This window comes from Chrysochloris asiatica, unplaced genomic scaffold (assembly GCF_000296735.1).
Source record: "Chrysochloris asiatica unplaced genomic scaffold, ChrAsi1.0 scaffold00334, whole genome shotgun sequence".
In the NCBI taxonomy this organism is placed as follows: Eukaryota; Metazoa; Chordata; class Mammalia; order Afrosoricida; family Chrysochloridae; genus Chrysochloris; species Chrysochloris asiatica.
In genome coordinates this window covers 1,780,966-1,786,902 of record NW_006408852.1, presented here as the reverse complement: position 1 = coordinate 1,786,902, position 5,937 = coordinate 1,780,966, and positions in this window count along the sequence as shown.

Here is a 5,937-nt window from a genome sequence, read left to right as displayed (position 1 = left end):
TTCTTAATGACTTTTTGATTTCTTCCTGTATGATGTTCTTGAAATCTTTCCACAACTCTTCTGGTCTTCTGTCTTTAGTGTTTAATGTATCAAATCTGTTCTTCAGATGACCTCTAAATTCAGTTGGGATAGATTCAAGGTCATATTTTGGCTCTCGCAGATTTGTTTTCATTTTTTTCAGCTTTAATTTGAAATTTCATCTAAGCAATTGATGGTCTCTTCCACAATATGCCTGGGCCTTGTTTTGACTGGTGATACAGACTTTTTCCATCGTCTTTTTCCACAGATGTTGTCAATTTGATTTCTGTGTATTCCATCTAATGAGGTCCATGTGTATAATAGTATCTTTTGGTGTCTTAGGAAGGTATTTGAAATAAACAATTTATTGATTTTGAAGAATTCTATCATGTGATCTCCAGCATCATTTACTATCACCAAGGTCATATTTTCCAATTACTGATCCTTCCTCTTTGCTCCCGACTTTTGCATTCCAATCACCAATAATGATAAATATATCTTGATTGCATGTTTTGTCAATTTTAGATTGGAGAAGTTGGTATAATTCTTCTATTTCAACCTCACTGGCTTTAGTGGTTCGAGCATACTTAAAACATTTCTTCCCACATCTTAAAGTCAGTATTCTGCAAGGTAACAAAATAAAATTCCAAACAATCTCACAAGTAAAAGTCAAAAAAACCCAAAAGTTTCCCTTAAAACAAATAAAATAGTTATTTATCTAATGGTCACATAGTGGAGTGTTTCATGAGAATTTATAGTAGATTATAACTGATATCTTTATAGCACATAAATAATGCTCTTCTTATTGTTAATTGGTATTGAGTAAGTTCTAACTCACAGAGACACTGTAGAGGATTTCCAAACAGTGAGCTTGAACCACTGACCTTGCTGTTCCCACCAACCATGAGGTCCAGCCCATCAACCCTCAGTGCCACACCAGGACTCCATATAGATGATATCACTATAAAATATACATATAATTTATTTATGTAGAATAATTTATTTCTACATCATAGACATTTACTATCATCAGAATTTTTTAAAAATCCAAGTAAATATATTAGTGGTCTGAATCCACATCTGATTTGTACCCTTGTCCCTTTAAGGTTTATATTGAAAGAGAATGTCTCTATTTTGAGAAAATAGTATTTTATTTTCTAGTTTATTTATCATCATATCTACATCAAACTGGCCAAAACCATATGTTAGAAAAATAATTTAATATCCTATAAAATTATAATTATTTCTAATTCCATGAAAATAAAGATATAAATATAAATATTCATGCTATACAGATATAGACAAAGAGATAAGATTCTTGTTATTAAGTGTTGTGGAGTTCATTCCTATTCATAGCAACCCTGTCTAGGGTTCAGAGGAGCTATTGGTGGTTTGAACTGTCAAAATTGCCTTTAGTAATCCAGTGCAATCTTATAGAGATAATATTGACATGATCAAAAGATAGAGATAAAAATATATTTTTATAAATTGTGTAAATGTGAAATTAAGAATATGATGACATTGCCTGACTTATCAAAGAGAAATTAAGAAACATACTTGAATATTTAGATTATTATCATGTTATTGAATGTATATTTAATATGGATCACCATATGAAATACTGCATGAATTTGTATTTTAAAAATTTTATTGGAATTTTTTAAACAGGGGTTCAGTAAGGAGCCCTGGGAGTACAGTGATTAAGTACTCTGATGTTTACTTAAAGTTTCACAGTTAAAACCCACCAGCTACTCTGCAGGAAAAAATATGGTAGTAAAAAATTATAGCCTTGGAAAATCTATCAGTCAGTTCTCTGTCCTATAGTGTTACTAATGAGTTAGAATGGACTTGATAGTTATGGGTAGATGATTTATAGAATCAGTGTCTAATGCAGTTTGTTCAACATTGATGATTATATTCAATATAATTTTCTATATTATAATTTATCCTAATAATAGAAATTATCATCAGTAAAAAAGAAAATCAATATTTTTTAATAATTAGAAATTAAAATTATATTTATGATTCTGTCATTAGAAAACACTGTAGAGCCTTTGAAACATATTATTTATAACTATTAGAAAGTTAACTGCACTTGGTAGATTAATTCAGCATGCATGACAGCTGGTATGATGCATTCAGGACTCTGATATTTTGGTAACAAGAAATAATCTGAACAATGGGTAATGTTCTGCTCTAATGTCAAGGGTGAAGATGGTTAATTAAGCTGTTCAGATATCTACAAAACAGATAAAGTGAAACACAAAGGAATAGTGAAAAACAATAAAACACATCCCAGGAATCGGTTCATTTATGAATCAGACATGCAAGCCAATGGTAATATTTATCTTTTATTATTTGGGAAATAATGTTAAAAAATGACACCATGAAAAGGTTAAAACAATGATAGCTATTCATTAAGTATATTAAGGAACTCAAGAAATATTTATTGATGCTCCTAAAATAAATGAAGAAAGAGCATGTGATAGCAATACTAACATTAATAATACTTAAAGTTTTAGCAAAATGCTAAATTAATATTTTAAATGCAGAAGCCATTTCCCATATTTATGAAATGTTGTATGCACTTATGCATCATTAATTTCAAATGAAATCACCTGAGTAAAAGCAGTGGTTATGCCCTCAGTTTCTAACTGAATGGTTGGTGGTTTGAACTTCCCTAGCAATTCTATGGGACACAGATCTGTCAATCTGTTTCTGTAAATATTGTTGTTATTAAGCGTCATTGAGTTGGTTCTGACTTATAGCAGCCCTCCTTAAGGTCTCTGAGAGATAGTTGGTGAGTCTGAATTACTGACTTCATGGTTAGCAATTCAGTGCTTATCCTACAGTGCCATACCAGACTCCAGCTTAGAAAAACCTGTGAGGCAATTCTATACTATCACAGGGAGTAGCTATGACTTCTAAACTTGATTCCATAACACTTAACAACAGCAATTGCAAAAACAGGGCTTTAGAAAATAAAATTTATCTAACGGCTTATAGAATCATGTTTTATAGTAAAAGTTACCTATATGAGTCCTGGAGTCCTGGTGTGGCACTGTGGGCTAATGCGTCAGACTGCAAAATCGTTTGAACTGCAAGGTCAGTGGTTCAAACTCACCAAGCTGTTCCTTGGAAACCCTATACAGGGTAGCTATGGGTCAGAATCGACTCTACGGCACTTAACAACAACAACATATATATGAGTCCTGGTGTGGCGCTGTTGGTTAATGCACCCGACTGCAAAGCCATTTGGACTGCAAAGTCGGTGGTTCAAGCTCACCAGCTGCTCCTTGGAAACCCTATACAGGGTTGCTATGGGTTGGAATCGACTTGATTGGCACTTCACAACAACAATAATAACAACCTATATGATGTTTAAGGATCCTGGAAGCATAGTGGATTACAAACTGGGCTGCTAACTGAAAGGTCAGCAGTGTAAATCTTTCAGTCACACTGTGGGAGAAAGATGAGGTTTTCTGCTCCTGTAAAGTTTTACAGATTTAGAAATCCTAGAGAAGTTGCTATGAGTCAGAACCAACTAGACATCACACAAGCACTACCACCATCACAACATAATATTAAGGAGTCCTGGGTGATGCAAACTTGTTAAGTCCTAGGCTACTAACCAACAATTTGGTGGTTTGAATCCCACCAAAAGGAAAATCCTGGCTATCTACTCCCAAAGGTCATAGTTGTAGGCAACAAATTGTGTCACCATTGACTTGACAGATTTTTATTTTTTTTTCTCTTTGTATTATGTTTAGATTTTAGAGGAAAAAAATTCTAAGAAAATAGTGTTAACCTATTGTGGCACAATTATTTAGAATTATCTAATAAATCATTTTCTAACAATTTTGTGGAGGAGTTAAGAATGGAAATGCATTCATTCAACATATAGGAAAAAAGATTACAAAAGAAAGAGAAATTCTAACAGGGACATATTAAGTTCTATTAAAATACTAAGAATGGTGTAATGTGTTAAGTCTGTGAGATGTGAATTAGAGAAATCCTCATATATAAGCATCTAGTAACACAAATGTTTAAAGGAAGAACACACACAGCATATACTAACAAATGACAATTCAAGAATCATAAATTGTAAAGTGCATAAAGTGCAAAGCATGACCATTTGAAATAGGATGCCAAAAGAAAAGGTGACCAATGCAATTATTAATGAATATGTAAAGTATATCATAAACACCTTAATATATTACAAAAGATTAAAAATTCAGCACTATAAAACTTACAGTGAGGAAAATGCTTGATTAACATTGGCTCAAATTATTAATACAGCCATATAAGGACACTAGTGGATATCATTTATATTGCTAAATAAAAAATCAACATTCAAACTCACTTAAAATTATCCGTAAAATCATATTTAGTCAATGTGATACACTCTTCTTCACACACATAACAATTCATTAATAGCATCTCCTGAAGAGTGACTTCAGTGACATGTATGTATTTTCCTGAAGTGAATATAATGACACATTCATACACACACACACACACATATAAACATAAACACATATATACATGTATATATGAATATATACATACCTATATAAAAGGGCCTTAGAAAATTAGTAGTAAAATCAAATTGTCTTTTAATTAAAAATTTCCACAAACTTTGAAGAATCCACATATATGTATGTATTTGTACACTGTTTTTCTTTCCAAATGCTAAATGGAAATGAATTGTTTTTCATTTGGAAAGTGAAAAAAGTCAATTCATATTCACTAGATGAGCATAAGCTATGTCAATATCAGGAGAGAGAAAAAAAAAAAAAAACTGCCCCAAAAAAAGCTTCATATATTTAACATGAACTATGATTAAATTTACCATATAAACATGTTTTTTTAATTTATAGGATGCCTTCTCAATTTTCTACTTCTATTTAGATGAGGATGTGGAATAAGGGATATCATTGCTAATGTCAAATGGAGCTTGGGTAAAAGTAGAGAATAACAGAATGATGTTTGCCTGTGCTTTATTGACTGTGCAGAGACTTTAGATTATGTAGATCATGACAAGTTCTTGACAACACTGTAATGAATATTATGGAATACCTAATTGTGTTCATGAGAAACCTGTACAGAGACCAAGAGGCAGATGTTCAAACTGAACATGGCAACATTAAATGGTTTTAGGAAAGGTATGCACATTAAATTAAATTAGGAAATGTATGCACCAAGGTTGTATTCTTTCATCATATTTACTCAAACTGCATGCTGAGCAAATAATTCAAGAAGCTGAATTATACAAAGAAAAACATGGCATCAGGATTGGAGGAAGAATCAGTAACCACTTGGGATATGAAGATGATACAGCCTTGCTTGCTGAAAGATCAAAGGACATAAAATGTTTACTGATAAAGATCAAAGACCACAAGTTTTGGTTTGGGTTGCACCTCAATGTAAAGAAAACAAAAATCCTCATCACTGTACCAAGAAATAACATTAAGATAAGCGGAGAAAAGATTGAACTTGTCAAAGACATTAGCACTATTGGAAGCAGTAGTCAATAAATCAAATGATGCATTGCATTAGGTAAATCTGCTGCATAAAAAATCTTTAAATTGTGCAAGAGCAAAAATGTCAGTTTGAGGACTAAGGTGTACCTGACCCAAGCCATGGTATTTTCAATAACCTCATAGTCATGGGAAAATTGGACAATGAATATAGAAGATCATGGAAGAACTGATGCAACTGAGTTATGGTATTGGAGGAGAATGTCAACAGTACTATGGACAGCCAATACATCTTGATTGCATGTTTGATCAATTTCAGATTGAAGAAGTTGGTAGAATTCTTCTATTTCATTCTCACTGGCTTTAGTGGTTGGTGCATAAATTTGAATAATAGTGGTATTAACTGGGAGTCCCTGTAGGCACATAGATATTATCCTAT